Raw genomic sequence first — 12,571 nt, 5'->3', positions numbered from 1 at the left:
AGAAAGACAAATATGTATGTTTTCACTTACATGTGAAATCTAAAAAGCAAAATACACAACAAATAAAACAGAAACAGACTCACAGAACAGAGAACAAACCAGTGATTTCCAGGTTTGTTCCGGGGGGAGGGATTTCTAGAAGCGGTATTCATGAAATAGATGGAGGGGATTGAGAGTTACAAATTACCAGTTATTAACTAAAAGGTCACAAAAATCTAACATACAGTTCAGGGAATATAGTTATAACTTTGTATGGTACGTGATGTATAAAAATATCAAATCACTATGTTGTACACCTGAAACTAATAATATTGTAAGTGAACTTTACTTCAGTTCAATATAAATAAACAAAGCATTCTCTTTTGAGTTTTGATCAGGATGGAAGCAAGGGAACTGGGAGGAACAAATTTATAAGATGGTTATTTGGAGACAGACCAAGAACTGCGAAGCAGCCTGGCAATCTTCTGAGAGGTTTGGGGGATGGAACCAATTTTAATCATTTCAATGAATGGGAAGCATAACAGTAATAGCAACAGTCCGGTACTCTTGAGGGGAAAAGAATTTTGTTGTAATAAGAAAAGTGGTTTGATTTCTATGAAGATTTTGTGCTTTACCTCTAACATTTTCTGGTTTCTGATCTCCTTTCCAGAATATATACTGAGCACCCTCTTTGTGGCAGGAACTATATTTCTCATTGCAAATAATGATGATATAATTAAATAATGAGCCCTTTGATCATGAAACTTACAGTTGAATAGGAGAAGCTAATATTAATCAATAACTTGATAAATATAGACATTACAAACTATGATGGTGCTGTGTATGCTGTGAGACTAGATATCGGAGAGGGCTTACTATAGTGATGAGTAAAGGATGAGCAGGAATTAACTAGAAAAGCAGGTGAGAGTAGAGGATTTTGAATAGATGGATTCACTTCTGCAAACGTCCTGAGACTGAGACAAGAAGAAGCATAAGAACTGAAACTAAATCACTGTGACTAGTGCCCAGGGAAAGGCTGGAGGCAGGCAGTGGTAAATTTAGGTCACATAAAAGATCTCGGTCATTAACTCTGGAACACATGGGGAATTACTGGAGCTTTTTAAGGAGGGGAATAAAATAATCAGATTGACACCTTAAGTAAAACAGATAAAGTTGAGCACTTGGGAGGCTATTGCAATAATCCACAGGATGATGTTACCCTGTGTAAACTGGTGATGGCAAAAATACAGTGAAGATGAAGATGGATTTAAGAAACTTACAGGAGATTATTTGATAATAGGTTTTTGGTGATGGGAGAAGAGGGAGAGTGGATCAAGGGTTATCTCTAAATTTTCAGTTTATACATCTGTACAGTTATTAGTTGTCAGACAGAAAAAGATCTCTCTTTTGGTTTGTTTATTTGGATGAAGGGCAGAATTCAGTGGAGGTGATTCTGCACTCTAGTATCAATATGTTGATTTAGAGATAACTTTAAGGGCTTCCCTTGTAGCTAAGCTGGTGAAGAATTCGCCTACAATGCAGGAGACCCCGGTTTGATTCTTGGGTCAGGTAGATCCCCTGGAGAAGGAATAAGCTACCCACTTCAGTATTCTTGGGCTTCCCTGGTGGCTCAGCTGGTAAAGAATCTGCTTGCAATGCGGGAGACCTGGGTTTGATCCCTGGCTTGGGAAGATCCCTTGGAGAAGGGAAAGGCTGCCCACTCCAGTGTTCTGGCCTGGAGAATTCCATGGACTGTATATCCATGAGGTCGCAAAGAGTCGGACACGACAGAACAACTTTCACTTTAAGTCATCTAAGGAGATCCGTCCAGGATTTTATTAGATACTTGGATTTGCAAAAGAGAAGTCTAAGCCTAAGATTAAAATCTGTGTATTACTGTCATGGAAGTAGGAACTGGAGACCTTGTCACAGAAAGAATTTCCCAGAGAAACCTGAAAAAAATCAACGGATCCTAGAACTCAATCTTGATTAATTCTGACATTCAAAAGCCAGGTTACAACCACCAAAAGAATCAGGACCAGTAATTTTTAAGCTCTTGTTATGTGCTACTTGCTATAGCCTATGTAATGTTCATAAAAACCTTATGAGGAAATTGTTATTTTTCTCTTTTACAGGTGAGAAAACAGCAGAACACTGAGGATATGTGAGCAGACAAAGGACACACACAGCTACTGAGGGGTAGGAACAGGCCTCAAATCCAGGCAGTTCGATTTGAGAACACATCTTTCTAACTACTATAATCTGCCAGGTTCTTTTTTTTTTTTCCACTGCTGTTTTAATTTTTGTTGTCATTTTAAAATTTTGTATGTGCATTCCTCTTTTTTTATTGCAGAAAAATTGCTTTACAATGTTGTGTTAGTTTCTGCTATACAACAACGTGAATCAACTATATGTATACATATACCCCTCTTCCTCTTGAGCCTCCATCTCACTCCACACCCATCCTGCCTACTTAGGTCATCACAGAGCACTGAGCTGAGCTCCCTGCGCTATACTTAGGAAAACTGACAAGACAGACTTAGCTAGGCATGTGAGAATTTCAACTCACATTCGCATTTGTCCTCTACATCTGAACTATGCAATGCCATAGTTACTAGCTACATGGTGACTCTCTGAGCATTTGACATATTGATTCCCTGGTGTCTCAGACTGTAAAGAAGCTGCCTTCAATCCCTGTGTTGGGAAGCTCCCCTGGAGAAGGAAATGGCAACTCATTCCAGTATTCTTGCCTGCAGAATCCCATGGACAGAGGAGCCTGGTGTACTATAATCCACAGGGTTGCAGAGTTGGACATGACTGAGTGACTAAGTGACTATCACTTTCATTTTCTTTCAAACTGAGATGTGCTGTAAGTGTGAATTATATCTCACATTCTGAAGACTTAATGCCACAAATAAAGAATGTAAAATATCCCATTAATAATTCTTACACGATTACTTGTTGAAATTATTCTGTAGTGAGTTAAATAAAATATATTATTAAATATATTATTAAATTTGATTCATGGGATTCTATTTAATGTTTCAAATTAATTTTAACCTATTTGAAAACTAGAAAAGGTTAACTTCCCTATGCAGCTTACATTATATTTCTATTGGACAGCATTGTTCTAGATATTTCACTTACTTGCCCTCTGAATTCCTAGCTCTAGATAGGCACTGTCAAATAGTTAATATGCTCTCTTTAACACACTGTTTCCATTCAGACCTGAGCTCCAAGCTTGTGCCCCAGGCTCTCAGGCCCTGGTGTTTCCATGGTAACCTTGCCTTAGGAAGAGAAGATGCTTTTGATTCTGAGTTGTAAAGATTTCCCTCCTCTAGCTTTATGTTACTTCATACTGATTTTATGGTTATCTTCTCTATTCTTTTCCAAGAGTATGATTTTTCACCTTAGGAAATTTTAGGTCAGTGGTTCTCAGGCAGATGAACATGTAAAAATCATCTGAGAAATTTTCTCAAATTACATAAGGCTATTACCCTGCAGTTTTTATTTGTTCTCCCCACCCCCAATGAAGGACTATAGCTCTAATCTCTCCATTGTCTGATAAATGAGTTTGCTACATTATAACTATTATATTCTCATGTATTCTCTGTCTTTTTCTATCTACCCAGTCAGCTCTTCATACCTGGTATGTTCACCCGCTAGTAACCAAAGGGTTCCATGCAGTCCTACATCACAGACTCTGAAATGCTGATTTTGGGTCACCTGTTTATATGGAAAGCTGATTGGTTCTGATCAGGATAATGATTACCTTGGATTCACACATTTAATTCACATGAAAATATCCACCTGCCTACCGAAGAGACCTCTGGTAGACAAAAAGTATCTGCTTAGAGAAGACTTTTCCAAAATCAGGATATAAATATTTTGTAACATACCATTCAAAGTATCACAACAAAGAAGAGAATATCCTCACAGACAAAAATGAATAAAAATGGGAATCTGATGAAATTATTATAATTTAAGTACTAGGGACAAAAAGAAATATTTTCCAAATATAGCTTTTGTGAGTTTTTTCCTTATTAATCTGAAATTTCTCCTCATAAGCTGTAAGGCCTCAAGGATATAAATTTTGCACATAGGTAGTGTGTCATATGATAGAAAGGACAGAGATTTACAAGTTAGGGCACCCTCATTCCTTCATCTGTAAAACAGGGCAATAATGTCAATTTACTGATTGAATGAGATCCCTATAAATCTTAGTTGCTTCTCTAAGAAGAGTCTAAGGTTGTTTACTTTTCCCAATTTTTCTCTCTGCATATAGTTCACCACCTTATTTTCTAAAGCAGAACTGCAGAGATTTAATTTACTCCTCTAATTATTATTTGGGGGAACAGGCTATAAAAGTACAGTCTTTCAAGGAGACAAAATTAGGACACTGATTACAGTGGTGGTCAGTTACACCACTTAAGTATACCCACACGAAAATAAAAGGCTGATATTCTACTAACTGCTAATTAGTACATAGCTCATATCTTCAGAATTTGAGTAATTCAGCTGAAGTACTTTCCAAAGTATGCATCCAAATGAACTAGAACTTTTTAAAACTCAGATTCCTAACAGGCTAAATCCTTCTTTTATTCTATGTATTTCACTCACATTTAATGCAATACCCATTTACCCTATTGTGGTTTCTTCTTGTTTTCTTTGGCTCATGCATGCATGTGAGAGTTGGACCATAAAGAAGGCTGAGCACTGAAGAATTGATGTTTTCCAATTGTGGTGCTGGAGAAAACTTTTGAGAGTCCCCTGGACAGCAAGGAGATCAAACCAGTCAATCCTAAAGGAAATCAACAATGAATATTCCTTGGAAGGACTGATGCTGAAGCTGGAGCTTCAATACTTAGGCCACCTGATGTGAACAGCTGACTCACTGGAAAAGACCCTGATGCTGGGAAAAATTGAAGGCAAAAAGAGAATGGGGCAGTAGACAATGAGATGGTTAGAGAACATCATCACCAACTCAATGGACATGAATTTGAGCAAACTCCAGGAAATAGTGGAAGACACAGGAGTCTGGCATGCTGCAGTTCATGGGGTCACAAAGAGTCAGACACAACTTATTAACTGAAAAATAAAATGGTTTTCACCATTTAATTAATTTTTAGATGAAGTGATCACTTACTTCTATTGAAGTTTTGCCATGAGTTTAGAAGATGCATTAAGAGATAAAAGCTAGGATCAGAGATGAAGCTAATAATCATAAACATTTTTTTCATCATTGCTCAAATTTATTTTTAAAGATTATAATACTCAAACTTCATTCATTCACTCTGCAAATATTTATTTAGTATCCATAGTACATCTGGTCCTGTAAGTTCACAAAAGAATACATAGAATAAGAATTCTACAAAAATGAAAAAGATAAAAAAGAAAAGCTTTTTAAATTTGTTTTGATAGTAATCATAAGTTTTTTAAACTAGTGTTTAAACTTAAGTTTTTAAAGCTTATTAATTTATTTTAAAAGTTTGACTTCTATAAAATGAAACTAAACATTTAATGAGACATGTCTAGGTTGTAATTATTTCTGCTATTTTTTCAAATGAAGAATATTTTTTTCTGGAAATTTAACCAAAGGAATATCTACAACTAACTAAAGTTCCACTAAATGAAATGAAATATAAATATAGGAAAGTCCCATATGCAGAGCTGTATGTACTAAATAAGAAAATCTTAGAAATAACATCAAATCATTACCTCACAAATAAAATTTTAATTCATTGAAAAAAAAAAAATCAACAACAAATGTTCTCACTGGCTGTACCTGAGTGACTTGCTATTTGGTCAAACATTATTCTGGATGTTTCTGTGAAGGTATTTTTGTTTTGTTTTGTTTTGAAGGTGTTTTTGGATCAGAATAACACTTAGATCAGTGGGCTAAGAATACAGCAGACTACCCTCCATAATGTAGGTGGGTCTCACCCAATCAGCTGAAGGAAGGCCTTAATAGAACAAAGACTGACCACCCCCAGACAAGAAGAAATTCTGGCAGCAGAATTTGAGTTTGAGTCCTAGACTCAAACTGCAACTGTCTCCTGAGTCTCCTGTCTATTCATCTACCCCATCGTATTTTAGACTTGTCACACCTTCACAATCACGTGAGCCAATTCCTTAAGATAAGTATCTCTCCCTCTCTATGTGTACACACACACACACACACACACACACACACACACACATCTTATTGGCTTTGTTTCTCTGAAGAACTCTAACACACTCACTTTCTTTTTTTTTTTTTTTTCACTCACTTTCTAATATGTATTCTCATATAGGTTTCACAAAAGCTAGGAGGGCTTAATGCTGCCTTTGGCCCTAGAAAGAAAGTGTAAATCCATTTTGAACATGTGTTCTACTGAAAATTGTACCCCAAATTAATATACTGTTTGTAAACCTTTGTGTATTTATCTTAAAAACGAAAGGAGTTAGCAATGCTAGGCTTAAATATAGAATGATGATACAAGATAAAAGTGCATAATTATAAGATGTGAGAATAAACCTAATTTTTTCTCTGATAAATTAAAAATGCTCTCAAGAAAAAATGTTGCAAATTTCTTCTAAATTTATAAATCAGCAGTTGTAAGTATTCTCATTAAAAATGGCATATTTAGCTCAAAGAAAAAATTTCAAGTAGATCTCTTAAATAAAATAGAAAAATCAGAGGGTTCTAGGTCAATGGTATCTCAGAAATCTATCTTTTCAGTTGCTTTTCAAACCCATCCACAAACACCAGCAATGGAGCTTACAATGAAAACACAGGGAATCCTAGAGCACTGAGGAGCTTACTTATGAACACAGAGGCTTAAGAGAAACAATATATATTTTTTCAGGGAAGGCATGATAATTAAAACTACTGATAAATTAAAGACTAGTCAATTAGGATAATACATTTGTATCATATTTTTAAATTAATTTAGAACAGCAAGGTGTTTTGGTGTGAAGAATCTCTAATCATGTTTGTATAAGATATATTTCAATGTCAAAATCATCATATGCCACATATATGACATTCACCATTTTGATTACATATCAATTTAAAATAATATATTGATTTTTTTACCTATCAGAAAAAAAGGACTTAATGACCTAGTACGATAATTTATTTTAAGTCACCCAATTTTATGAGACATATTCACAACCCACTTCTAAAGAATCAAACATAAGACAAAAATGAAGTCACAATGAATACAAAAGATATATCCAATGAAGATTCACAAGTAATTTCAGAAACCTATACCACTGCCATTTTGGTGTGCAAACATGCCACTTAAGAAGTAAAACACCAAAAGTATTCAGTTATGAAAGACTTGTGGTCATACCATTGAGCTGAGCTAAGTCTTAAGTTCTAGCCCTGTAAATAAAAAGGATGTGGTAAGGTCGACAGAACTATTTGGAATCTAAATCAATTAGTAAAACAGTTAATCATCCAATGTTTCATTAATGGTTTATGAATCAATCAGCCTAAGTAATTCTAATGACTTAAATGACCACAAAGTTCTTTGTTTTAATAATACATGTCAGCAAGAAAATAGGCTTTTGTGACCTTGGGAAGGTAACTCAATCTTTTGAATCATAAAATGGGAACAAAGAAAACTGGTCCCACAAAAGGTAAATGGAAATGAGTGTCCAAAATATACCTAATTTAAAATGCTCCTTCATAATATACAATTTGACACATTAAGGTTGTTTCTTTGCCTACACCAACAATGTTTTCCTGGTGTGAATGAAATGAAATCTTGGTTACTTACAGAAATATTGCATAGCAAGGATTCTTATAAGCCCTTGATCATTTAGCAGTTAAAATATTTAATTAATTCATTGATTTGACATAGACTTTATGTAGAGTAATTCTACATGAGTATGTATAATAATGAAAATTAAAATCTTCAAATTTCAAATGGCATGTTTATTATTTGGGTGGAAATATCCATTTAATGAATTTCTTTCTGATGTATTATGTTCCTTAACGAAGAAGTATTATAAAATTACTTTTCAGAAAAGTAAAAGAAGAGATAAGATATACCAACTATGTAAAATATGTATATTTAGGTAAAGAAAGCAAATTTCTGGTGCATTTGACACAACTTTGATAATAATTAACTGTAAGTACCAAATGGAAGGATTCTACAGCACATTTACCAGGGATCTCGTGACCTTGTAAGTCTTGTAATACAAAGTAGCTTGTTCTCAATGGCTCAGTAAAGGGATCCTAGGCTTCGAGATGTAGATCAACTGCAGAAGCACCTGTGAAGCACTATGAATTACTTTGTAAACCACCACCACATTAGCTTAGATATGGTGATTCACAAAGAAATCCACAGCACTTCACAGTTTGGGTAAAGCTTGGTACCTATGAACCAATAAAAACAGCACCTGTATACCACCAACAATTGGGGGAGCAGTTTCAACTACTTTTACACCCTTTAAGAAGACATTAAAATAGAAGTATAACAAATGAGCTATATAGAGCAATATTCACAATCAGTTGAAGAGTATGCCCAGTTTTGCATCATCCTTTTTTATTTAGAGAAATATAAGAAACATCAGTCATTTAAATAAACAGCTTAAAAAAATGTATACCTTCTGTATCATATAACAACTAATTTTCATTTAAAAGAATTTCTAATGCAACAACTAGCATGACACTATGCAAAAAGATAAACATATCTACTCCTAGAAATAAAATGCATGGTTATTAATATACTTGCAGAAATAGGGAGTAAAATAAATAATAAAATATATGTGATTCTTACATATTGAAGTATATAAGTGTTGCTGTTGGGATAACTTGCTCTAAAAATATCCTTAGTTACTTGGCTTCACAGTTTATAATCACACAATCTTATATTTTATAAAAGTCATTAAGTGAATTTAGCTGTGTTCTTCTAAGTATAATAATAATACACATATTAAAAATGTTCAAATGAACATATTTTCATGTGACTTATTGAAAATCAGGAATGTTTAGAAAACCAAATGCTACATTATACACATTAGATCCAACTCTAGAATAAAACTACACCAATAAAAAATGGAGAAACTATTCAATAGAATTACTATTTTTAGTAAAATCACTAAAATCAACTACCCTTTATCTATGATTGGCCCAATGATAATATGTATTTTTTAAAAACAGGAAGAAACAAAGATTTCAATTATAATTAATGAAAATAAAAGTATCTATAAGTCTCACTGGCCCAAGAAACAGTATCAGTCAGGTAATACACAGTTATGAAAATTTCAACATTTTTCAAAGTACACCATCAAATGGTAATATGAATTAAGCTTATGTTACACAGAAACTTACGAATGTACAGTCCCAAGCAGTTTATCACTGCCACCGCTGGTCACTGCTTAGCACTCCCCTACTCATCTCCTCCAGGCCCCACATACAACAACCAGGTCAAACTTACCAAATATTGAACAATGGAAAGTAATTAAATGCAAATAAAAATTGTAAAAATAATTACATACTCAAAGATATTTATTATATACCAATCACATGCCCGATACAGTTCTGGTGAGAGTCTGGGAGTATAAAAGCAAACTCGACATAGTCCCAGCCTTCCAGGAACACAGAGAAGAAAACAAACAACTGAAATAAGAGTTTATGTGTGCAATGAGAAAGTTCCACATAGGACTAACAGAGACTACATGGATTGGCCACTTAATCCAGCTGAAAGAGGGTTACAGACAGCTTCTCTGAGGAAGTATATGTAAAAGGGAACTGGAGGAGTACCAGGGGTTAGCAGTGAGAAGGGTGGGATAATCTAGTCTAGGTGGAAGAGAAAATTTACCCATGACATGCGACAGATGTAGTATCTCATGTATATGCAATAGCTGATATGAGAAGTCTGCACTATACTTAGAAGTTCCGTGAAACAAGTGAGCATCAGTATATGGTGAGAAGGATGGACAGTTAAATCAGAAGCAAGAGAACTACAGTGGAATGAAACAGCCTCAATGAAATAAGGACAGGATAAAAGAGCAGTTGTGGAAAAGCTCTCCAAATTTTAAAGATAAATATCATACTCGGTCCCAAACTGGCCCAGCAAAGCCCCTCAAAGCATCAGGCCAATTTTCTTTTTGTTGTTCAATCCTACTGGTTAGGTTGAGGAGATATACTCAGAGATTAATATGGGTTTGGAAACAAACCACTAATTGCAGAGGTCTAAACGACTGTCAATAACCACCCCACTCCTAATGTGAAACCAGCTGATCAAATACTGTTAGAGAAATAATTTAGGATGGATTTAACAATCTGTCATCCCTTTTGTTGCCTTTCTTTCTCTAAATAAGACAAGTATGTTCACCTTACCTGGCAGTATATACTAGCTGGACACTTTGCTTTGCTTTACTTTCGAATTTGAATGCAAGAAAACTTGAAGCATGCCCCTCTTTAAATTGCATTCAGCTACTTAAAAAAGAATTCTTCTACATTTTTCTTTCAAATAGGCTCTCAATTTTATATAAGAGGATAACTGATACGTTTTGAGAATGAAATGTTCTGGATGAAGTAGTTTTCTGGCACACTGATTAATTAGAAAACATCATTTGTTCCAACTATTGCACTATTTGACTTTAAAAATAGGTGAAGTACATTGTTTCTCAATGAATGAGCATACCACAGTGTTTTACTGTTTTTTTGTAAGGTTATTCAGAACCCCTGTGACACTTTCAAAATTTTCTTCAATACTCACAATGCATCAGTTATTCATCCAATGCTTAAATGTTGAGGAGAAATAAAAGTCCATAAGCCAAGGGATTCAGGGTACCATGGAGTAAGTATACAAAGGGACTTCACATTTGTAGTTAGGAACTGCATCATAAAACATTTGGAAAAATGTTATGAAAGGAATATCTCCAAGGTACTAAGTTTGCAGAGAGGAGTGAAGCAAATATTCAAGTCATCCAAGGCAGAGGGGGAAGAGTGGTATGGATTTGGCTGGAGAAAGGGATGATGGGATGAGATGGTTGGATGGCATCACCAACTAGATGGACATGAGTTTGAGTAAGTTCCAGGGGTTGGTGATGGACAGGGAAGCCTGGCGTGCTGCAGTCCATGGGGCCACAAGGAGTTGGACATGACTGAGCAACAGAACTGAACTGAACTTACACAATATAGCATGTTTCATGCAATGAAGTTGACGGATATTTCTGTGTACTGATAATAAACAAATCCTAATAGTTGTTTGTGAGACAAGTCACTAACATTAGTATAAATTCATATGACTAGCTTCATACTCTTTACTCTTAACACCTGGAGGAAATTTTGAGGTAACTGACTCTAGTCAAGGCTACGGTTTTTCCAGTGGTCATGTATGGATGTGAGAGTTGGACTGTGAAGAAAGCTGAGTGCCAAAGAATTGATGCTTTTGAACTGTGGTGTTGGAGAAGACTCTTGAGAGTCCCTTGGACTGCAAGGAGATCCAACCAGTCCATCCTAAAGGAGATCAGTCCTGGTTGTTCATTTGAAGGACTGATACTGAGGCTGAAACTCCAATACTTTGGCCACCTCATGCGAAGAGTTGACTTTTGGAAAAGACCCTGATGCTGGGAGGGATTGGGGGCAGGAGGAGAAGGGGATAACAGAGGATGAGATGACTGGATGGCATCACCAACTTGATGGACATGAGTTTGAGTAAACTCCGGGAGTTGGTGATAGTCAGGGAGGCCTGGCGTGCTGCGGTTCATGCGGTCACAAAGAGTCGGACACGACTGAGCGACTGAACTGAACTGAGCATTCCTTTTAATTGGGCTTCAACTGGTTGATGGATTTATCAGAGGGCAAATGCCAGCTAAGTGTCTTAAAGCGAGTCTCCTAGTTCCAAGTCAAAAGTCTAAACAGAAATTAGTCTGTATGATAGTTTACTTCCTAGATTCATCCTGATTTTCAGTCTTATAATCCACAGTTTTCAACCCACACAAGCAAGAAATGAAAAGAAAAGAAACCGAAGGAAAGGTAGGGCTAACTTCACTATGCAGACCATAATATCAACTCTATTTAAAATAACTACTGCTGCTGATAGGAAGTGAAAGAGCTGCAGAACTGACAGAGGATCTGCAGTTAAGGAGTATATCATACCATTAATATGACACTTCCCGCTGGTAAATGGAGTGGGAAGCATAGCTCAGAAGGAAACTTGCATCCTTTCCTGGTGATGAAAGCTAAAAAGAATGGAAATAATATAGCGAGCAAAATAATACACAACAAAAATAGAACAGCAAATGAAAAATGCGGGCACAGTAAATATAATCCTCCTGTTGGTTGGGGGATTTATCTCCTTTCTCTCAAAAACTCTTTCTCTTGCCCCTAAATATTTAAAATAATAGTGCAAATCAGGGATTTAAAAAAAGTGCCTGCTGTAGAAAATGATAACGTATTCACAGAAAAGTCACTAAGGAATAACACTGCATGCGGATGGTGGCAATGAAAGAACACATATTTTAGTGATATTTCAAGGCATTAAAGTTATAAGTTATTAATTTATATAATCAAAAAATGCAGTTGTTAACAATACCTAAGCTAAATATCTGGCATAATCTATGTCGTTCAATTTAGAAAGAAGCAAAC

At 35.4% G+C, this 12,571-nt stretch overlaps 1 protein-coding gene across 1 annotated transcript in view; it reads right to left on the bottom strand.

Moving 5' to 3' along the window:
- The window catches only part of LINGO2 (leucine rich repeat and Ig domain containing 2), a 1,154,206-nt gene that overhangs the window by 1,037,752 nt on the left and 103,883 nt on the right, over window positions 1-12,571 (bottom strand). The window lies entirely within an intron of this gene.

The sequence above is a fragment of the Bubalus bubalis genome, chromosome 3 (assembly GCF_019923935.1).
Source record: "Bubalus bubalis isolate 160015118507 breed Murrah chromosome 3, NDDB_SH_1, whole genome shotgun sequence".
Classification (NCBI taxonomy): Eukaryota; Metazoa; Chordata; class Mammalia; order Artiodactyla; family Bovidae; genus Bubalus; species Bubalus bubalis.
Note: the sequence above shows the minus strand (reverse complement) of the source record. Positions and strands in the feature narration are given on the sequence as shown.